This window comes from Tamandua tetradactyla, chromosome 16 (genome assembly GCF_023851605.1).
Source record: "Tamandua tetradactyla isolate mTamTet1 chromosome 16, mTamTet1.pri, whole genome shotgun sequence".
NCBI lineage: Eukaryota > Metazoa > Chordata > Mammalia > Pilosa > Myrmecophagidae > Tamandua > Tamandua tetradactyla.
Window position 1 is genome coordinate 76668760 of NC_135342.1, and position 24390 is coordinate 76693149.

General features: G+C 41.9%; 1 protein-coding gene across 2 annotated transcripts in view; it reads right to left on the reverse strand.

Moving 5' to 3' along the window:
• The window catches only part of SDR42E1 (short chain dehydrogenase/reductase family 42E, member 1), a 69517-nt gene that overhangs the window by 12467 nt on the left and 32660 nt on the right, over positions 1–24390 (reverse strand). For both annotated transcript variants that reach the window (XM_077133136.1, XM_077133131.1), the window contains exon 3: positions 8667–8770. The gene's annotated coding sequence lies outside the window, so the exon portion shown is untranslated. The remainder of the gene's footprint in view (positions 1–8666; positions 8771–24390) is intronic.

The following is a 24390-nucleotide window of genomic DNA, read 5'->3' on the forward strand; positions in this document are numbered from 1 at the left end:
CAAATGCACACATACAACAAAACAGGGAGGAAATATTCATACAATCACAGTCCTCGTTTCTGTAACTGGTAATGTGGTCATAGTTTGTATTTATCACTACCTCCTTCCACTACCCATTCTATGTACCCTTTACCCTCAGCAAGTGCTTCAGCTGGCCATGGTTCCTTGCCTGGTGGGGTGACCCAGACCTTCATCCCTGAAGTTTCTGGGCCTTTGGTAGTCCTGCCTGGTTTGGGTTGTTGCAGTTTTCCATTGACTTTAATCACAGGGCATGGTAGTACTAAGAGATACTCTAGGGGATCTCCTGTATTCCAGGCAAACTCTTCTTCATCTCCATTGTGCAGTTTCAGTCCTATTTCCTCTTGATAGTGAGGTTCAGTCATCCCAGCCAGGACAGTAATTCCCTTTTTTGCCTGTTAATTCAGAGGCACGAGAAGCCCAAAGTGGCTGGATGGCAGTCTTAGCTTCTAGTTCACTGGAATCATTGTTGTGTCTCCTGGTGGGACGCTTCTCCTTTTGGAACTAAGACCTGTAGACCAGCAAAGTTTAAGGTTTCAGGGATAGGAAGCAAAAATGTTTTTATTGGATCACTAGGGGTGATAGTGAGTGGTGCCACTCCCATTCCCACCCCTTGATTACTGGATCCATGAATCCTGGCTATGGGAGAAATAGCACCATAGAATGGACACTGATTCAGACGGTACACAGCTTCCTGGAGAACACTGTCTCAGCCCTGCAAGGTATTGCCGCCTAGTTGGCACCATCAAAAGGTCATTCCACTGTTGTATTAACCCAGCTGCCTCTGGATGATGGCAAACATGATAAGACCAGAGAATTACACAAGCATGAGCCCATTCCTGCACTTCAACTGCTGTGTAGTGAGTTCCTCTATCATAAGCAATGCTGGGTGGAATACCATGATGGTATTGATAAGGCATGCTATAAGTCCACAGATGGTAGTTTTGGCAGAAGCATTGTATGCTGGGAAGGCAAACCCATATCCAGAGTATGTGTCTATTCCAGTAAGAACACATCACTGCCCCTTCCATGATGGAAGTGGTCCAGTGTAATCCACCTGCCACCAGGTAGCAGGCTGGTCACCTCAGGGAATAGTGCCATATTGGGGACTGAGTGTGGGTCTCTGCTGCTGGTAGATTGGGCACTCAACAGTGGCCATAGCCAGATCAGCCTTGGTGAGTGGAAGTCTATGTTGCTGAGCCCATGCATAACCTCCAACCCTGCTACCATGTCCACTTTGTTCATGAGCCCGTTGGGTAATGGCAGGAGTGGCTGAGGAAAGAGGCTGACTGGGTCCACAGACCATCATCTTAGCCACTTGATTATTAAAGTTATCTTTTGCGGAAGACACCCTCTGATGACCATTCACATGGGACACAAATATCTTCGTGTTTTTTGCCCATTTATGTCTATCCACATACCTCTTCCCCAGACCTCTTTGTCATCAATTTTCCAATCATGCTCCTTCCAAGTCCCTGGCATTTCAGCCAAACTATTAGCAACAACCTATGAGTCAGTATACAAACACACTTCTGGCCAAATTTCCTTCCAAGCAAAATGAACAATCAGGTGTACCGCTCAAAGTTCCACCTGCTGGGAGAGTTTTCCCTCACCACTGTCCTTCAAGGACATCCCAGAAAGTGGCTGTAGTGCTGCAGCTGTCCACTGACACTTCCAGCACCATTGGATCTACTGGATCATATTGTCCAGGTGGCAGAGCATCTTGCACAGCAGCCTGAACCTGTCGCAGAGCTTCCTCTTGTTTTGGCCCCCACTCAAAAAAAAAAAAACAAAAAAACCCAGCTTTTCTGGTCACTTGGTAAATGGGCTGGAGTAGCACCCCCAAATGAGGAATATGTCTTCTTCAAAATCCAAAGAAGCCAACTAGGCATTGTGCCTCTTATTTTTTGGTTATAGAAACGGCCAAATAAACAACTCAACTTTCACCTTAGAAGGGATATCTTGTCGTTTCTCACACCATTGGACACTTAAAATTTTCACTGAAGTGGAAGTTTCCTGTATTTTTGTTGGGTTTATCTCCCATTTCCTGACATGCAAATGCCTTGCCAATAAGCCTAGAGTAGTTGCTACTTCTTGCTCCAATCAACATGATATCATCGATATAATGGACCAGTGTGATGTCTTGTGGGAGGGAGAAATGATCAAGGTCCCTGCGGACAAGATTTGTGGCATAAAGCTGGAGAATTGATATATCCCTGAGGTAAGACAGTGAAGGTATACTGCTGGCCTTGCTAGCTGAATGCAAACTGTTTTTAGTGGTCCCTACTAACAGCTATTGTGAAAGGAGACATTTTCCAGATCAATAGCTTCATACCAGGTACCAGGGGATGTGCTGATCTGCTTAAGCAATGATCCCACATCTGGAACAGCAGCTGCAATTGGAGCCAGTAACTGGTTCAGTCTATGATATTCATTCTCATTCTCCAAGACCCATATGTTTTCCACACAGGCCAACTAGGAAAGTTGAATGGGGATGTGGTAAGAATCACCACCCCTGCATCCTTCAAGTCCTTAGGAGTGACACTAATCTCTGCAGTCCCTTCAGGAATCCAGTATTGCTTCTGATTTACTATTTTGTTAGGTAGGTGCTGTTCTAGTGGCTTCCACTTGGCCTTTCCTACCATAATAGCCCTTACTCTATGAGTCAGGGAACCAATGTCAGAATTCTGCCAGTTGCTGAGTATGTCGATTCCAATTATGCAGTCTGGAACTGGGAAAATAACCACAGAGTGAGTCCAAGGATCCACTGGACCAACTGTGAGATGGACTTAAGCTAAAACTCCATCAATCACCTGACCTCTATAAGCCCCTACTCTGACTGGAGGACCACAGTGAAGTATTTTGTCTCCTGGAATTAGTGTTACTTCTGAGCCAGTGTCTAGTAATCCATAGAATATTTGATTACTTCCTTTTCCCCAGTGCACAGTCACCCTGGTAAAAGGTTGTAGGTCTCCTTGGGGAAGGCTGGAAGGGAGGTTAATAGTTTAGATTTTGGAAATATAACAGGATCCTTCCCTAAAGGTACTCAGCCTTCCCCTCATTCAATGGGCTCTGCATCTATAAACTGTCTCAAGTCTGGGAACTGATTAAGGGGCCATGACTTCTGTTTTTGTAATTCAAGTTAGACTTCTGTTCACTTGACCTAGAACTTTTCTGCTTATGCAGCTCAAACAAGAATTTAGTAGACTGCTCATGTATTTTACTTCTAGGTACCCCATGATCTCCTAGCCAATGCCTTAAGTCTCTATGAGTTAGATTATTTTGACTGCTGCTTTGAGTCTGCTGTCCATTATGTAGGCCATGCCCACCTTGTATGATGATCAGCTGTTGCCACATGGCTTCTGCCAACACAATACCATTGTGTTTAAGGATTCCAGCTCAGTGACAGCAGTTCTCATAGTGATATCTGACCTACAGGAAAGGGTGACTATAGAGCATTCCAGGGCCAATGGAGCCAGTCTCACAAATCTATTTCTCAAAGTCCTGGTAAAAGTTGTGTCCTCTAGATATTCCTGGGGTGTGTGAGCAGGTTTTCCATGAAAAATCCACTTTAACATTCCAGTCTCTCTAAACCTTTGGATCTCTTTTTCACCTCAGGCAATGTTAACCACTTTTTTTGGGGGGGGAGGGGCATGGGCAGGCAACAGGAATTGAATTTTGGGGGGCATGGCAGGCAAGAATTCTGCCACTGAGCCACTGTTACGCTACCCTGTTGGCCACCTTTTGATCCACGTTTTAGCCAACCACCCAGACAAACTGTTAATACTATTTCTAACCCCTTGAGCTACAACACTGAATGCAGAGTCTCTGCTTAGTGGGCTCATGTGTTAGTTTACAAGCTACCAGAATGAGATATACCAGAACTGGAACAGCTTTTAAAAAGGGGGAATTTAATAAGTTACAAGTTTACAGTTCTAAGGAAATTAAAGTGTCCAAATTAAGGCACCAATAAGAAGTTACCTTCATTCAAGAAAGGCTGATAGGTCAGGAAAACCTCTGTTGGCTGGGAAGTCACGTGGCTGACATCTGCTTGTGCTTTGGTCCTGGCTTCCCTGCTTCCAGCCTCTGTTCCTGTGTTGGTTCCTTACTTTGCTACTCCAAGGCTGACTTTAATCTCTTGGCTTCCCTTGGCTCTCTCTAGGTCCTGGCTTGCTTAACATCTCATAGTAATGTTTGCTGGGCTCCCAGCATCTCTAAATATCTGTGTCTCTCTTCTCCATATGTCCACATCTGTGTCAGCTCTGCTATGAAGTTTATGTTGGCTCTGAGGCTTCTGTCGTTTCTGTAGGCTCTGTAATTTCTGACTCTCTCTGAAATGTTCCCTCTTTTAAAGGATTCCAATAAGCTTATCAAGCTCCGCCTGAAATGGGTGAAGTCACATCTCCACCTAATGAAAGGTCACACCCACAATTGGGTGAGCCACATCTTCATTCAGATAATCTAATCAAAGCTTCTACATACAAGAGTGGATCAGGATTAAAACATGGCTTTTCTAGGGTTTTAAAGCTTTCAAACTCGCAAAGCCCAAATCAACAAATTCAGCTTTATCCAATTTTATATTTCTTTTACCATTATCCCACACCCTTAATATCTAGTCACACACATATTCCCCTGATATCTGTCTATATAAATTGGAAAACTCTTGCAGCTATTTTGCAGTACAGTGTATCTCCTCATAGGCCACCATTTGTACCTCATCTTATGGGCCTTTTGGGACGTTAGTCTGGTTATAGGTCTTGAAGAAAAGAGGGGTGGGAGGTGGGTAATGAAAAGAACCAGAAATGTCTTTCAAGCCAGTTATCTCAGAGAATTCTGTGGCAGTTTCATCTGGTGACACAGGATTAATCTCTCCAGGCAGAGGAGGTGGTTACAGGTTTAGCAGGCACTGCAGAGTTAATCTCTTTAGTTGGATATTAGATGGCAGACTTCTCAGGGTGGACTGGAGGATGGGAAGCTGTTTCCTCAAAGCAGGTTGAAGGTAGGGTAGCTGTATCCTCAGGACAGACCATTAAAGGTCTATCTAGCAAAGCCTCAGCAGAATCCAGGGTTTCCATTTCCCGGCTGCCATCATTGTCAACCCCTATGTCCCCATCCCAAGTTTCAGGATCCCATTCTTTTCCAGTCAAAGCCATTGCTTTAACAGCAGACACCCTGCAAGGTTGAGAATTTAGTTTATGTTGTAAATCTGCTACTCACACAATGAGACTCTGGGTCTGGTTTTCAGAGATCTCTAGCCTGTGACCACAGGAAATAAGACTTTCTTTCCGGGCACACGTAGAAACTTTTGCATCTTTCTCATGGCTTTAAGTTGCAAATTTGAAGCCTTCACCTCATCTGTTTCCCTCATAAATGTATCCAGCATGTCTAAGAACAACCAGTTAACATCATTACCTCTTAACTCCACAAAACTCCATTAAGGTGTCAGAAACACTCTCACTCAGAGCCTTGCCTCTTATAAGCATGTAATTATCAAATGGGGATATTTTGCATATCTCTATTGCCAACTCATGCCATGAACTGTTGGTGCCTTTGAATCAGTCTAATCAGAGTAGAAAACCAATTGCAAAATCCATTTTTAAAATTCTGTTTCTCACCTTGTTCTGATGTTCCTTTTATCTACAATATGGACAGATGAGTAAAAAATATAGATTAAAAATAAATAATAGTGGAACAAATGTTAAAATAAATTGGGTAGAGGAAAATACTAGTGATTAACGAGAGGGAGCGGTAAGGTATGGTAAGTATGAGTTTCTTCTTTTTTCTTTTTCTGGAGTGATACAATTGTTCTAAGAAATGATCCATGGTGTCAGCTATGTGATGATATTGTGAACCATTGATTGCATACCAAGTATGGAGTGTTCATATGTTAAGAATGTTCATATTTGTATGTTGCTTGATTTTATCAATAAAATTAAAAAAAAAAAGATTCTGTTCCTCAAGAACCACTTCTGGTACCAAGCTGTATTAGTCAGGGTTCTTTAAAGAAACAGAACCACAGGAGATATGTGTAAATATGAAATTTATAAAAGTGTCTTACAAAACTGTGGAAATGCAAGAGTCCAAAATCCATAGGGTAGGCTACGAGGCTGTCAACTCAAATGAAGAGTCTCAATGAACTCCACAGGAGGGCCTCTCTGGTTGAAGAAATAGTGAAAATTCTCTCTGCTCTCTTGAATAATCTTCAATTGATTGGATCAAATCCAACTGGTTGGATTCTCTTATTTGTGGGAGACACATCCTTAGTTAATTGTGGATGTAATCAGTCACAGCTGCAATCAACTGACTGATGATTTAATAAACCAGCCTTCTGGTTTAGCAGCCAGCCATGAAGTATCCTTAACTATAATGGTTCGGCCTGTGCTTGCCTGACCAGACAACTAGGCACCATCATCTGGCCAAGTTGACACCTGAGCCCAACTGTCACACTAACTTAAGTGAAAAAAGAACATTTTTCAGATCTCAGAAAGAGCTGAATAACTAAGTATTATTGGTGTTTTGGTTTTCTCAAGCTTCTGAAATGCGATATAGTAGAAATGGATTGGTTTTTATAAAGGGGATTTATCAAAGTATAAGTTACAATTCTAAGGCCATGGAAATATCCCAATTAAGGCACCAACAAGAAGATACCTTCTCAGAGGAAAGGCAGCATCCTCGTTCCTCTGTCACATGGGAAGGCACATGGCATCATCTGCTGGTCCTCCTGCATTCATTTAAAAGTGGCTTTCCTAGCTTCTGTGTATCCTTTTGGTTTCTGCTGGGGGCTTTCCTTCTGTGTCTCCAAAACATCTGTGTCTGCTCTCTGTTCAGCTCTTTTAAGGACTCCAGTAAACTAATTAAGACCCAATTTGAATGGGTGGGGTCAAATCTCCATGAAAATAATCCAATCAAAAAGTACCACCCACTATTAGGTGGATCACATCTCCATGGAAACAACCTAATCAAAAGGTCCCACTGAAATAGGTCTACCCCTACAAGTTGACTAGGATTAAAAGAACATGGCTTTTCTGGGGGTACATAACAGTTTCAAATCAGCACAGTGGGAAAGAGTGCTAGCTTCTGCAATAGATAAACCCTAGAATCTCAGTGGTTTAATGCAATAAAAATTTATTTTGCATGCTTATCACCATCCAATTCAGCAGGGAAGGGGATGGGGCACTGTTCCACACAACCTGGCTTCTTCCATTTGTAATGCCACCCATCATCTTCAACATGTGGCCTCCAAGGTCACTGAAGAAGGAGAAGCAAACCCTGTTTAAGGTAAGTCTCCTGAAACCCCTTGAAATTCTCCAATCTCTTCACAGCACCCAGCCCATCTGAAATTATCTTGTATATTGCTAGAAGGAAATATCCACAGAGGCCTGCTTTATTGACTGGTGTAACTCCACTGCCTATCATAGTACCTGGTATAGAGAGGGAATTCATGAAGTTTCATTGAATGAATGAGTGAGTGAATAAATATCATGTCTTTGGTAATCTCTGGTCAAAATCCTAGATTTCAGGTGAGACCTTTTTTGGCCCCACTTGGGTCAGAAATCCACCTCTACTATAGTCATCTATTTAGCAAGAGGGTGCAAGTGCAACTATTAATAGCCCACCACTATAGACCAGGGCAGCTCCAAGAGGGGAAAACATTGTGAGCTGGCAGACACCCTAAAACTTTGCCACCCACAAGGGTAGACCAACAACATCAATCTCACCAGGGTGCTTATTTGAAATGCTGAATCTCAGGCCCCACTCATGACCTAATAATTCAGAATCGGTGTTTTGGCAAAATCCCCAGGCAATTCATGGGCACAGTAAGATTGAGAAGCACTGCACTAAAAGTGTCTGCCTCTACAACCCTCTGAGATCGGTATGAAATTATTCACAATAATCCCATGCTACACACCAGGAGGCTATATGAGGTTAAGTGACTGCCCAAAATCATGGGACTAAGAAGTGGCAGGACTGGAATTAAAAACCAAGATTTCTGGCTCAAAATCTGTCTGCATTCCAAGCTCGTACCACACTGCTGCTCCATCTCCTAGTTAAAACTGTTTTCTTCTACTAATGAGAAAAAATTAAAAGGAAGAATAATAGGAAAAATAGAGCTACATTTTGGGGGCTAGTGGTTGCAAGAATTTTGTTTTGGAAAAGGAAACCAGCATTTATCACTTACAATGCTTTTGATAAAAAATTTTTTTCCATTACATATTAAAGAACCCTCCAAGTAACATAATGAAATAAATGTTTATATTTCATTTATTCAACAATTAAGCATCTCAACATTCTTTCATAAACATTTATAGCACTTATTCAGAATTATGAAGCGTCCTATTTGGGTCAATGGTTTTCCTTTCAAAAACTTTTGAACCATCCAATTTTTATTACCCATGCCTCTCTCAGTACTGATTAACCCATGTTTAAGTCATGCTGATTACAACTGCATGCATTTTTGAGTGTTAGGAGCTCTCCTAGTAGGATACAAAGGGGGCCCCCTATCTCGGGGGGCCACTTTTGTTCTTCAATGTTTTCAGGGACTGAGGAGTTGGATATCAGCTAGGTTAACTAGGACTCTTTGGGCTGCAAATCACATTAATACATCCCAAATTAGCTAAGACAAAATTTGGGAAGATTGGATCATATACCTGGGAGCTATAGAGGTGGATCTAACTTCAGGGCCTCAAACATCATCAAAGTTCTGTCTCTCCATTTCTCAGTTCCTCTTGTCTCTGTTTGGATGGCTCTCTTCCTGTAACAACAAGATAAAGTTTGTTGGGAGCCCCAAGTTAATATTCTCCTTATAGGCTGGGGCCCTGAGAAAGGCTTTCTTTTAGCTCCAGTAAAAATTCCAGGAAAGATTCTGATTGGACAGTCATGGGCCACCTGACCATCTCTTAACCAGTCATTGGGAGATGATGTACTCTGATTGACTGATCCTGTATGATGTATTAGTTTCTTATCACTGCTGTAATAAGTTACTATAAACGTGTTGGCTTAAAACAACACACTTATTGTCTTACAGCTTTGGAGGCCAGAAGTCTGAAGTTAGTTTCACTGGGTTAAAGTCAGGATGTTGGCAGAACTGTTCTTTCTGAACACTTACAGGGAACATGTTTTTCCTTGCCTCTCCACCTCCTAGAGCTATATTCTTTGCAATACTTGGTTCATGCCCCCTTCCTCCATCTTCAAAACCAGCAGTGTAACATCTTCAAATCACTCTCTCCCTCCATCATTGTCACATGGCCTTCTTTGTAACCTGTGGTCTAATCTTCTTCCTCACTCAAATAAGGGTACTTGTGATTACTTTAGGGCCTACCTGCATAATCCAAGATGCTCTCCCCATCTCAGGATACTTAATCTAATCTTTTGCCATATAAAGTAACATTCACATGTTCTGGGGATTAAGATGGGATGTCTTTAGGGGGTGTGATTCAGTCTACCACAGTTGGGATTCAGTCCTACCAAATATTGGACAGAGCAGGATTATAATAGAACATGTCCTATGGGGTTTCCAAGAATCCAAAATGAATGGGTTCCTGGCACACATTAAAGAACATACTCACTACCTGTCATGGTTAGGGACAGGTGTCAACTTGGCCATGTTGTGGTACCTGTTCGTCTGATTGGGTAAGCACTGGCCTGTCTGTTGCAATGAGGACATTTCATAGGATTAGGTTATGATCACGTTAGCTACATCCACAGCTGATTCCATTTGTGATCAGCCAAAGGGGAGTGTCTTCTGCAATTAGTGATGCTAAATGCAATCATGGGAAGCCTTTTAAGGAGGACTCAGAGGAGATAAGTGGCATTCCTGCTTTGGCTGGCGAGCCTCTCCTGTGGAGTTCATCCAGGCCATCCATTGGAGTCATCAGCTTCGCAGCCTGCCCTGTGGATTTTGGACTCTGCGTTCCTACGGTCACGTGAGACACTTTTATAAATTTTATATTTGCAAGTGTTCCCTGTTGATTCTGTTTCTCTAGAGAACCCTAACTAATACATCTTGGTACCAGGAGTGGTTCTTAAGGAACAGAATCTTAAAAATGGGTTTTTATGAATGGTTTTCTACTCTGACTGGGCTCAGAGACTCTAAGGACTCTGATTCCCATAATCAGAATGACACTCCCAATCCATGGACTGAGTTGGCAAAGGAGATAGTCAAAATATCATCATTCGATTCTCCTAATGCTTCGCTTGTACGAAGCCAGACTCTGGGGGATAATGTTCTTGACACCTTTACAGAGTTTTGTAGAAATAAGAGTTATAGAGATGTTGGTTGGTTGTTGTTAGATACACTGTCTGCATTAAAGGGTGAAAGGGATGGGCTTAAGGCTTCAAACAAGAAGCTTAAGTGCCGTCTGAAAGATGTAGAGGTTTCTATGAGTATCCTCAAGGAAAATTTTATTTCCTGTAGCCGTAGACTTGAGATCTCTGAAAATCAGACTCAGAATCTTATTGTTAGAGTAGCAACTTTACAACGTAAACTGAAATCTCAGTCTTGCATGGTGTCTGCCGTTAAAGTGAGGGCATTGATTGGAAAGGAGTGGGACCCTGAAAAATGGGATGGTGACATATGGATTGATAATGATGTTGGGGGTGAGGTTGAAACCCTAGACCATGCTGAGCCTTCTTTAGATAACCCTGTAATAGTCTGCCCTGAGGACATAGCCGCCCCACCTTCAGCCTGCCTTGAGGAATTGGCCACCCAACCTCCTCCTGAAGGGATTAGCCCTAGAGTTATTAATCCTGTTTCACCAGATGAAACTGCAAATGAAAGCCCTGAAGCAAATGGCTTGGAAGATATTTCTAATTCTTTTCATGACCCACCCCCACCACCCCTCATTTCTTCTAGACCTATAACTAGACTAAAGTCCCAACAGGCCCCTAAAGGTGAGGTACAAAGTATCACACATGAGGAGGTACGTTATACTCCAAAAGAACTGTGTGAGTTTTCCAATTTATATAGACAGAAATCAGGGGAATATGTGTGGCAATGGATTTTAAGAGTGTGGGATAATGGTGGGAGGAATATAAGGCTGGATCAGGCTGAATTTATTGATATGGGCCCACTAAGCAGAGATTCTGCATTCAATGTTATAGCTAGAGCAGTTAGAAAAGGTGTTAACAGCTTGTTTGGGTGGTTGGTTGAAACATGGATCAAAAGGTGGCCAACATTACCTGAGGTTGAAATGCCAGAACTGCCCTGGTATAATGTAGATGAGGGGATCCAGAGGCTTAGAGAGATTGGGATGTTAGAGTGGATTTATCATGCAAAGCCTGCTCTTACACCCCAGGAATGTCCAGAGGATGCACCTTTTACCAGAACAGTGAGAAATAAGTTTGTGAGACTAGCACCATCATCCCTCAAGAGCTCTGTGGTTGCAATTCTCTGTAGGTCAGATATTACTGTAGGAACTGCTGTCACTGAGCTGGAATCCTTAAACACAATGGGGATGACAGGATTCCGAGTTGGCAGAAGCCAGGTGGCAGCACTTAATCACCAAAGACAGGGTAGACGTGGGTATTATAATAGACAACAAACTCAAAGGAGGCATCAAAATTATATGACACGCAGAGATTTGTGGCATTGGCTAGTAAATCATGGGGTGCCTAGAAATACAATAGAAGGGCAGTCTACTAAATTCTTGTTGGAGCTGTATAAACAAAAGAGTTCTAAGTCAAGGGAACAGAAGTCTAACCTGAATTACAAAAACACAGAATCACGGCCCCTTAATCAATTTCCAGACTTGAAACAGTTTACAGACCCTGAGCCCCTTGAATGAAGGGGAGGCCAGGTCCCTATGGGGAAGAAACCTGTTACACTGCCACAAATTTATACTGTTGACCTTCCTCTAAGTCTTCCTCAAGGAGACCGACGGCCTTTTACCAGGGTAACTGTGCATTGGGGAAAAGGAAATGATCAGATATTTCGGGGATTATTAGACACTGGTTCAGAAGTGACATTAATTCCAGGGGACCCAAAACGTCACTCTGGACCACCAGTCAGAGTGGGGGCTTATGGAGGCCAGGTGATCAATGGAGTTTTAGCTCAGGTCTGTCTCACAGTGGGTCCAGTGGGCCCCCGGACCCATCCTGTAGTTATTTCCCCAGTTCCGGAATGTATAATTGGCATAGACATACTGAGCAACTGGCAGAATCCCCACGTTGGTTCTCTAACTCGTGCAGTGAGGGCTATTATGGTGGGAAAGGCCAAGTGGAAGCCACTAGAACTGCCCCTACCAAGCAAAATAGTAAATCAAAAGCAATACCGTATTCCTGGAGGGATTGCAGAGATTACTGCCACTCTTAAGGACTTGAAAGATGCAGGGGTGGTGATTCCCACCACATCCCCATTCAACTCTCCTATTTGGCCTGTGCAGAAAACAGATGGGTCTTGGAGAATGACAGTGGATTATCGTAAACTCAACCAGGTGGTAACTCCAATTGCAGCTGCTGTTCCAGATGTAGTATCATTGCTTGAGCAAATCAATACATCCCCTGGTACCTGGTATGCAGCTATTGATCTGGCAAATGCTTTTTTCTCAATAGCTATTAGTAAGGACCACCAGAAACAGTTTGCTTTCAGCTGGCAAGGTCAGCAATATACTTTCACTGTCCTACCTCAGGGGTATATCAACTCTCCAGCCCTATGTCATAATCTTGTTCGCAGAGACCTTGATCGTTTCTGCCTCCCACAAGACATCACACTGGTCCATTATATTGATGATATCATGTTGATTGGACCTAGTGAACAAGAAGTAGCAACTACTCTAGATTTACTGGTAAGGCATTTGCGTGTCAGAGGATGGGAGATAAATCCAACAAAAATACAGGGGCCTTCCACCTCAGTAAAATTTCTAGGTGTCCAGTGGTGTGGGGCTTGTCGAGATATCCCTTCTAAGGTGAAGGATAAATTGCTGCATCTGGCCCCTCCCACAACCAAAAAAGAGGCACAACGCCTAGTTGGTCTTTTTGGATTTTGGCGACAACATATTCCTCATTTGGGTGTGCTACTCCGGCCCATTTATCGAGTGACCAGAAAAGCTGCCAATTTTGAGTGGGGACCTGAACAAGAGGAGGCTCTGCGACAGGTCCAGGCTGCTGTGCAAGCTGCTCTGCCACTTGGGCCATATGATCCAGCAGATCCAATGGTGCTGGAAGTGTCAGTGGCAAATAGAGATGCTGTCTGGAGCCTTTGGCAGGCCCCAGTAGGAGAATCACAACGCAGACCCTTAGGATTTTGGAGCAAAGCCTTACCATCTGCTGCAGATAACTACTCTCCTTTTGAGAAACAGCTTTTGGCCTGCTACTGGGCCTTAGTAGAGACTGAACGCTTAACCATGGGCCACCAAGTTACCATGAGACCTGAGTTGCCTATCATGAGTTGGGTGTTGTCTGACCCACCAAGCCATAAAGTTGGGCGTGCACAGCAGCACTCTATTGTAAAGTGGAAATGGTATATACGAGATAGAGCCAGAGCAGGTCCTGAAGGCACAAGTAAGTTACATGAAGAAGTGGCACAGATGCCCATGGTTTCCACTCCTGCTGCCACATTACCTTCTCTTTCCCAGACCAGAGCTATGGCCTCTTGGGGAGTTCCTTACAGTGAATTGACTGAGGAAGAGAAAACTCGGGCCTGGTTTACAGATGGTTCAGCACGATATGCAGGTACCACCCGAAAGTGGACAGCTGCAGCATTACAACCCCTTTCTGGGGTGTCTTTAAAGGACAGTGGTGAGGGGAAATCCTCCCAGTGGGCAGAACTTCGAGCAGTGCACCTGGTTGTTCATTTTGCTTGGAAGGAAAACTGGCCAGAGGTGCGTTTGTATACTGACTCATGGGCTGTTGCTAATGGTTTGGCTGGATGGTCAGGGACTTGGAAAGACCATAATTGGAAAATTGGTGACAAAGAGGTCTGGGGAAGAAGTATGTGGATAGACCTTTCTGAGTGGGCTAAAAACATGAAGATATTTGTGTCCCATGTGAATGCACACCAGAGGGTGACTTCAGCAGAGGAAGATTTTAATAATCAAGTGGATAAGATGACCCGTTCTATGGATACCAGTCAGCCTGTTTCCCCAGCAACTCCTGTTATTGCCCAATGGGCTCATGAACAAAGTGGTCATGGTGGTAGGGATGGAGGTTATGCATGGGCTCAGCAGCATGGACTTCCACTCACCAAGGCTGACCTGGCTACAGCCACTGCTGAGTGCCCAATCTGCCAGCAGCAGAGACCCACACTCAGCCCCCGATATGGCACCATTCCCCGAGGTGACCAGCCAGCTACATGGTGGCAGGTTGATTACATTGGACCACTCCCTTCATGGAAGGGGCAGCGATTTGTTCTAACTGGAATAGACACATACTCTGGATATGGGTTTGCCTTCCCTGCACGCAATGCTTCTGCCAAAACTACTATCCGTGGGCTTACAGAATGCCTTATCCATCGCCATGGTATTCCACATAGCATTGCTTCGGATCAAGGAACACACTTCACAGCAAATGAAGTGCGGGAATGGGCACATGCTCATGGAATTCTCTGGTCTTACCATGTTCCCCATCATCCAGAAGCAGCTGGATTGATAGAACGGTGGAATGGCCTTTTGAAAACTCAATTACGGTGCCAACTAGGTGGCAAAAACTTGAAAGGCTGGGGTAATGTTCTCCAGGAAGCTGTGTATGCTCTGAATCAGCGTCCACTGTATGGTGCTGTTTCTCCCATAGCCAGGATCCATGGGTCCAGGAACCAAGGGGTGGAAATGGGTGTGGTGCCACTCACTATTACTCCTAGTGATCCACTGGGAAAATTTTTGCTTCCTGTCCCTGCTACCCTGAGTTCTGCTGGTCTACAGGTTTTAGTTCCAAAACGGGGTGTGCTTTCTCCAGGAGAAACAACAGTGATACCACTGAACTGGAAGTTAAGATTGCCACCTGGCCACTTTGGGCTATTTATGCCTCTGGATCAACACACCAAGAAGGGAATTACATTATTGTCTGGGGTAATTGACCCTGACTATCAGAAGGAAGTAGGACTGCAACTACATAATGGAGGTAAAGAAGAGTTTTCTTGGAATATAGGAGATCCCCTGGGGCGTCTATTAGTACTACCATGCCCTGTGATTAAAATCAATGGAAAACTGCAACAACACAATCCAGGCAGGACCACTAATGGCTCTGAGACTTCAGGAATGAAGGTTTGGGTCACCCCACCAGGCAAAGAACCACGGCCAGCTGAAGTGCTTGCTGAGGGGAAAGGGAACATGGAATGGGTAGTGGAAGAAGGTAGTGATAAATATGAACTTCGACCACGTGATCAGTTACAGAAATGAGGACTGTAATGCTGTTTTGTTTGTGTTATACTATTTAAGTTGTAAGATATCAAGTTTAAGAATGAATGTTGTCCAAGGATTTGCACCCTATTCTGGAGAGATTTAATGTGTTTCCAGTTATATGCAGGACAGTTGAGTATTGTCAGGTAAAAGAAAAAATGTGTGCTTATTTTTGTTTTCATTTGGAAATCTAAGGTATAGGTGCCAAGTTGACAAGGGGTGGACTGTCATGGTTAGGGACAGGTGTCAACTTGGCCATGTTGTGGTACCTGTTCGTCTGATTGGGTAAGCACTGGCCTGTCTGTTGCAATGAGGACATTTCATAGGATTAGGTTATGATCACGTTAGCTACATCCACAGCTGATTCCATTTGTGATCAGCCAAAGGGGAGTGTCTTCTGCAATTAGTGATGCTAAATGCAATCATGGGAAGCCTTTTAAGGAGGACTCAGAGGAGATAAGTGGCATTCCTGCTTTGGCTGGCGAGCCTCTCCTGTGGAGTTCATCCAGGCCATCCATTGGAGTCATCAGCTTCGCAGCCTGCCCTGTGGATTTTGGACTCTGCGTTCCTACGGTCACGTGAGACACTTTTATAAATTTTATATTTGCAAGTGTTCCCTGTTGATTCTGTTTCTCTAGAGAACCCTAACTAATACACTACCCTTACCAACCAAACCGATTTGTGCTTTGTGGTGATTGCTCATTGTTACAAAATGTGTCTTTTCCTTCTTCCATAATAATAGAGTTTTATTAGCACATAATAATCCAGAAAATAACTCATTTACTAGTCTCCCCTGAAGCTGGATATGACCATGTGGCTAAGATTTTGCCAATACTACAGTGTAGATGAGGCTAGCACTCTAGGGAAAGTTAGGGCAACAAGATAGAAAGAACCTGGGTCCCTGAATGACTTTGAAGAATAAAGCTGTCTCACTAGTTCCAGCAATCTAAGTTAACTGTACTCTACTTAAGACACTATATATATGTATTTTTTTTTGAGAAGTGAAACTGCTTTTATTTCTAGATGACATGATCCTCTATATAAAAAAATTCAGTGGAATCTACAAAAAGTTTCTAGAACTAATATGTGAGTTTATCAAATTTCAGAATACAAGATTAATATATATATATTTTTTATTAACGGAAAAAAAAAGAAATTAACCCAACATTTAGAAATCATACCATTCTACATACGCAATCAGTAATTCTTAACATCATCACATAGATGCATGATCATCGTTTCTTAGTACATTTGCATCGGTTTAGAAGAACTAGCAACACAACAGAAAAAGATACAGAATGTTAATATAGAGAAAAAAAGTAATAATAATAGTAAAAAAAAAAGACAAACAAACAACCACACAGAAAAAAACAAAACAAAACAAAACAAAAACAAACAAACAAACAAAAACCCTATAGCTCAGATGCAGCTTCATTCAGTGTTTTAACATGATTACTTTACAATTAGGTATTATTGTGCTGTCCATTTTTGAGTTTTTGTATCTAGTCCTGTTGCACAGTCTGTATCCCTTCAGCTCCAATTACCCATTATCTTACCCTGTTTCTAACTCCTGCTGGACTCTGTTACCAATGACATATTCCAAGTTTATTCTCGAATGTCCGTTCACATCAGTGGGACCATACAGTATTTGTCCTTTAGTTTTTGGCTAGACTCACTCAGCATAATGTTCTCTAGGTCCATCCATGTTATTACATGCTTCATAACTTTATCCTGTCTTAAAGCTGCATAATATTCAATCGTATGTATATACCACAGTTTGTTTAGCCACTCTTCTGTTGATGGACATTTTGGCTGTTTCCATCTCTTTGCAATTGTAAATAACACTGCTATAAACATTGGTGTGCAAATGTCCGTTTGTGTCTTTGCCCTTAAGTCCTTTGAGTAGATATCCAGCAATGGTATTTCTGGGTCGTATGGCAATTCTATATTCAGCTTTTTGAGGAACCGCCAAACTGTCTTCCACAGTGGTTGCACCATTTGACATTCCCACCAACAGTGGATAAGTGTGGCTCTTTCTCCACATCCTCTCCAGCACTTGTCATTTTCTGTTTTGTTGATAATGGCCATTCTGGTGGGTGTGAGATGATATCTCATTGTGGTTTTGATTTGCATTTCTCTAATGGCCAGGGACATTGAGCATCTCTTCATGTGCCTTTTGGCCATTTGTATTTCCTCTTCTGATAGGTGTCTGTTCAAGTCTTTTTCCCATTTTGTAATTGGGTTGGCTGTCTTTTTGTTGTTGAGTTGAACAATCTCTTTATAAATTCTGAATGCTAGACCTTTATCTGATATGTCATTTCCAAATATTGTCTCCCATTGTGTAGGCTGTCTTTCTACTTTCTTGATGAAGTTCTTTGATGCACAAAAGTGTTTAATTTTTGAGGAGCTCCCATTTATTTATTTTCTTCTTCAGTGCTCTTGCTTTAGGTTTAAGGTCCATAAAAGTTGTAAGTTTCATAAGATATCTCCCAACATTTTCCTCTAACTGTTTTATGGTCTTAGACCTAATGTTTAGATCTTTGATCCATTTTGAGTTAACTTTTGTATAGGGTGTGAGATATGGGTCTTCTTTCATTCTTTTGCATATGGATATCCAGTTCTCTAGGCACCATTTATTGAAGAGACTGTTCTGTCCCAGGTGAGTTGGCTTGACTGCCTTATCAAAGATCAAATGTCCATAGATGAGAGGGTCTATATCTGAGCACTCTATTCGATTCCATTGGTCGATATATCTATCTTTATGCCAATACCATGCTGTTTTGACCACTGTGGCTTCATAATATGCTTTAAAGTCCGGCAGCGTGAGACCTCCAGCTTCGTTTTTTTTCCTCAAGATGTTTTTAGCAATTCGGAGCACCCTGCCCTTCCAGATAAATTTGCTTATTGGTTTTTCTGTTTCTGAAAAATAAGTTGTTGGGATTTTGATTGGTATTGCATTGAATCTGTAAATCAATTTAGGTAGAATTGACATCTTAACTATATTTAGTCTTCCAATCCATGAACACGGTATGCCCTTCCATCTATTTAGGTCTTCTGTGATTTCTTTTAACAGTTTTTTGTAGTTTTCTTTATATAGGTTTTTTTGTCTCTTCAGTTAAATTTATTCCGAGGTATTTTATTCTTTTAGTTGCAATTGTAAATGGAATTCGTTTCTTGATTTCCCCCTCAGCTTGTTCATTACTAGTGTATAGAAATGCTACAGATTTTTGAATGTTGATCTTGTAACCTGCTACTTTGCTGTACTCATTTATTAGCTCTAGGAGTTTTGTTGTGGATTTTTCAGGGTTTTCAATGTATAGTATCATATCGTCTGCAATCAGTGATAGTTTTACTTCTTCCTTTCCAATTTTGATGCCTTGCATTTCTTTTTCCTGTCTAATTGCTCTGGCTAGAACCTCCAACACAATGTTGAATAATAGTGGTGATAGTGGACATCCTTGTCTTGTTCCTGATCTTAGGGGAAAGTTTTCCATTTTTCCCCATTGAGGATGATATTAGCTGTGGGTTTTCATATATTCCCTCTATCATTTTAAGGAAGTTCCTTGTATTCCTGTCTTTTGAAATGTTTTCAACAGGAAAGGATGTTGAATCTTGTCAAATGCCTTCTCTGCATCAATTGAGATGATCATGTGATTTTTCTGCTTTGATTTGTTGATATGGTGTATTACATTAATTGATTTTCTTATGTTGAACCATCCTTGCATACCTGGGATGAATCCTACTTGGTCATGATGTATAATTCTTTTAATGTGTTGTTGGATACGATTTGCTAGAATTTTATTGAGGATTTTTGCATCTATATTCATTAGAGAGATTGGTCTGTAGTTTTCTTTTTTTGTAATATCTTTGCCTGGTTTTGGTATGAGGGTGATGTTGGCTTCATAGAATGAATTAGGTAGCTTTCCCTCCACTTCGATTTTTTTGAAGAGTTTGAGGAGAGTTGGTACTAATTCTTTCTGGAATGTTTGATAGAATTCACATGTGAAGCCGTCTGGTCCTGGACTTTTCTTTTTAGGAAGCTTTTGAATGACTAATTCAATTTCTTTACTTGTGATTGGTTTGTTGAGGTCATCTATTTGTTCTTGAGTCAAAGTTGGTTGTTCATGTCTTTCCCAGTAACCCGTCCATTTCATCGAAATTGTTGTATTTATTAGCGTAAAGTTGTTCATAGTATCCTGTTATTACCTCCTTTATTTCTGTGAGGTCAGTAGTTATGTCTCCTCTTCCATTTCTGATCTTATTTATTTGCATCCTCTCTCTTCTTCTTTTTGTCAATCTTGCTAAGGGCCCATCAATCTTATTGATTTTCTCATAGAACCAACTTCTGGTCTTATTGATTTTCTCTATTGTTTTCATGTTTTCAATTTCATTTATTTCTGCTCTAATCTTTGTTATTTCTTTCCTTTTGCTTGCTTTGGGGTTAGTTTGCTGTTATTTCTCCAGTTCTTCCAAGTGGACAGTTAATTTCTGCATTTTTGCCTTCTCTTCTTTTCTGATATAGGCATTTAGGGCAATAAATTTCCCTCTTAGCACTGCCTTTGCTGCATCCCATAAGTTTTGATATGTTGTGTCTTCATTTTCATTTGCCTCTAGGTATTTACTAATTTCTCTTGCAATTTCTTCTTTGACCCACTTGTTGTTTAAGAGTGTGTTGTTGAGCCTCCACGTATTTGTGAATTTTCTGGCACTCTGCCTATTATTGATTTCCAACTTCATTCCTTTATGATCTGAGAAAGTGTTGTGTATGATTTCAATCTTTTTAAATTTGTTAAGACTTGCTTTGTGACCCAGCATATGGTCTATCTTTGAGAATGATCCATGAGCACTTGAAAAAAAGGTGTATCCTGCTGTTGTGGGATGTAATGTCCTATAAATGTCTGTTAAGTCTAGTGCATTTATAGTAATATTCAGATTCTCTGTTTCTTTATTGATCCTCTGTCTAGATGTTCTGTCCATTGATGAGAGTGGGGAATTGAAGTCTCCAACTATTCTGGTATATGTGTCTATTTCCCTTTTCAGTGTTTGCAGTGTATTCCTCACGTATTTTGGGGCATTCTGGTTCGGTGCATAAATATTTATGATTGTTATGTCTTCTTGTTTAATTGTTCCTTTTATTAGTATATAGTGTCCTTCTTTGTCTCTTTTAACTGTTTTACATTTGAAGTCTAATTTGTTGGATATTAGTATAGCCACTCCTGCTCTTTTCTGGTTGCTATTTGCATGAAATATCTTTTCCCAACCTCTCACTTTCAACCTATATTTATCTTTGGGTCTAAGATGTGTTTCCTGTAGACAGCATATAGAAGGATCCTGTTTTTTAATCCATTCTGCCAGTCTATGTCTTTTGATTGGGGAATTCAGTCCATTAACATTTAGAGTTATTACTGTTTGGATAATATTTTCCTCTACCATTTTGCCTTTTGTATTATATATATCATATCTGACTTTCCTTCTTTCTACACTCTTCTCCATACCTCTCTCTTCTGTCTTTTCATATCTGACTCTAGTGCTCCCTTTAGTATTTCTTGCAGAGCTGGTCTCTTGGTCACAAATTCTGTCAGTGACTTTTTGTCTGAGAATGTTTTAATTTCTCCCTCATTTTTGAAGGACAATTTTGCTGGATATAGGAGTCTTGGTTGGCAGTTTTTCTCTTTTAGTAATTTAAATATATCATCCCCCTGTCTTCTAGCTACCATGGTTTCTGCTGAGAAATCTACACATAGTCTTATTGGGTTTCCCTTGTATGTGATGGATTGTTTTTCTCTTGCTGCTTTCAAGATCCTCTCTTTCTCTTTGACCTCTGACATTCTAACTAGTAAGTGTCTTGGAGAACGCCTATTTGGGTCTAATCTCTTTGGGGTGTGCTGCACTTCTTGGATTTGTAATTTTAGGTCTTTCATAAGAGTTGGGAAATTTTCAGTGATAATTTTTTCCATTAGTTTTTCTCCCCCTTTTCCCTTCTCTTCTCCTTCTGGGACACCCACAACACGTATATTTGTGCGGTTCATATTGTCCTTGAGTTCCCTGATACCCTGTTCAAATTTTTCCATTCTTTTCCCGATAGTTTCTGTTTCTTTTTGGAATTCAGATGTGCCATCCTCCAAATCACTAATTCTATCTTCTGTCTCTTTAAATCTATCATTGTAGGTATCCATTGTTTTTTCCATCTTTTCTACTTTATCCTTCACTTCCATAAGTTCTGTGATTTGTTTTTTCAGTTTTTCTATTTCTTCTTTTTGTTCAGCCCATGTTCTTCATGTCCTCCCTCAATTTATCGATTTCATTTTTGAAGAGGTTTTCCATTTCTGTTCGTATATTCAGCATTAGTTGTCTCAGCTCCTGTATCTCATTTGAACTATTGGTTTTTTCCTTTGACTGGGCCATATTTTCAATTTTCTGAGCATGATCCGTTATCTTCTGCTGGCGTCTGGGCATTTAGTCAGATTTCCCTGGGTGTTGGACCCAGCAGGTTGAAAGATTTTTCTGTGAAATCTCTGGGTTCTGTTTTTCTTATCCTGCCCAGTAGGTGGTGCTCGTGGCACACGTTTGTCTGCGGGTCCGACCAGTAAAAGGTGCTGTGGGTCCTTTAACTTTGGAAAACTCTTGCCGTGGGGGAGGTTCGCCAGCCGAAACAGCTTGGAAGAGTGCCAGCTGGCCCAGGGGTCCGAACGTGGGGAGGGTCGCCAGCCGCCGCAGCCCGGGAGAGTGCCCGTCCGAATTTCCTAATTGGCCCGGGGCACCAAGCGTGGCGGGAGGGCACCAGCCGCCGCGGCCTGGGAGAATGCACCGTTCACAGCCGGACCAGGGAGTCACGTGTTTGGAAGGGACCCCCTGGTCACCTTTCTCCGCGGCCTGGGGATTTCCGATCCAATTCTCTCAGTTGGTCCAGGGGGCTGTGCATGGTGGGGGCGCCAGCCACCGCGGCTTGAGGGGACTGCCTGCCCATTTCTGCCAGCTGGCCCGGGAAGGAGGAGGGGAGGGACTCCGGCCGCCCCGCCCGGGGAAGCCCGCGCCCCTCGGCGATCTCACCGGAGCGGGTTCTCCCAGCCAGTCAGCCATTCCAGGATGGGGTACGCTGTCTTTTTTATCTCTGTCGTGGCTCCAGGAGCTGTTCTGTATCGTTTCTACTCCCCTAGTAGCTGTTTTGGAGGAGGAAAGGTGAGGATGGCAAGGCTGTCGAGGACGGTGGCGGAGGAGCCGGTGAAGGCAGAAGAGGGCACAGTGGTGGTTGGAGAGCCGCTGGAGTAGGAGGAGAAAGGGAAGGGCAAGATGGCGGCAGGAGTGCCGGCATAGAAGGGGGAAGAGGAGGGCTAGATGGCGGCGGGAGCGCCGGCGGAGAAGGGGGAAGAGGAGGGCTAGATGGCGGCGGGAGCGCCGGTGGAGAAGGGGGAAGAGGAGGGCTAGATGGCGGCGGGAGCGCCGGCAGAGAAGCTATATATGTGTTTTTAATTGACACTTCCATTACGATGGTTGTGGAGTCATATACAATTGCAAGAAATTAGAGAAATCCTGTGTACACTTTATTTTTATTAAAATTTTTTTTAAACATAACAACATAAACATTCTTACCATATGATCATTCTATTCTTGGCACATAATCAAAAATTCACAGTATCATCACATCATTGTATATTCATCACCATGATCATTTCTTAGAACATTTGCATCAATTCAGAAAAAGAAATACAAAGAATAAAGAAAAAACTCATATATATTTTACCCCTTTCCCCTCCCTCTCATTGATTGCTAGTATTTCTATCTACCCAACATATTTTAACCTTTGTTTCCCCTATTTTTTTCTATACTCTCACCACTATCTTTCATTGATCACTAGCATTTCAATCTACTAAATTTATTTTAACATTTGTTTCCCCTATTATTTAATTTTAATCCATATGTTTTACTCATCTATCCATACTGTAGATAAAAGTAGCATCAGACACAAAGTTTTACACAATCACACAGTCACATTGTGAAAGCTTTATCATTATACAATCATCTTCAAGAAACATGGTTACTGGACATAACTTTACATTTTCAGGCACTTCCCTCCAGTCTCTCCAATATACTATAACTACAAAGGTGATATCTATATAATACATAAGAATAACCTCCAGGATAACCTCTCGACTTTGTTTGAAATTTCTCAGCCATTGATACTTTATTTTGTCTCATTTCTCTCTTTCCCCTTTTGGTTGAGAAGGTTTTCTCATTTCCTTGATGCTGAGTCCCAGCTCATTCTAGGATTTCTGTCCCACATTGCCAGGAAGGTTTATAGCCCTGGGAGTCATCTCCCATGTAGATGGGGGCAGGGCAGTGAGTTTGCTTGTCGTGTTGGCTGAGAGAGAGAGAGAGACCACATGTGAGCAACAAAAGAAGTTCTCTGGGGGTGACTCTTAAGCATAATTTTAGGTAGGCTTAGCCTATCCTTTATGGGGTTAAGTTTCATATGCACAAATCCCAAGATTGAGGGCTCAGCTTATTGCTTTGGTTGTCCCCACTGCTTGTGAGAATATCAAGAATTCTCCATATGGGTAAGTTGAATTTCCCCCTTTCTCACCATTCCCCCAAAGGGACTTTGCAAATACTTTATTATTCACTGTTCAAATCACTATGGGATTCATCAGGGCATCACTCTGGAGAAACCTACAAAATCTCATGCCCTAATCAAGGTTCCATGTACTTATGGTATTCAATTAAACTGTCCACATAAGTTATATTAGGAGATGCATTAGTCAAATTATAAATTTTGTACCAAATAAACATTTTTTGCTTTAGTCTTAGACATAAGGTAGAGTTTTTAAATATGAATTAACACCTATTTTCAACACCCTGCAATATTGACATTCCTTTGTTCTTCCTCATGCAAAACATTTTTTAATTTGTACATTTACATTATACACTCTAAGCTTTCCTAGATTACACCATCTCAGTATTTATCATCTATCTTTCCTTTTGATTTCATTTGTGCCCCCAACCCTCTTCCCTCTATCATTCTCACATTCAGCTTCATTCAGTGTAC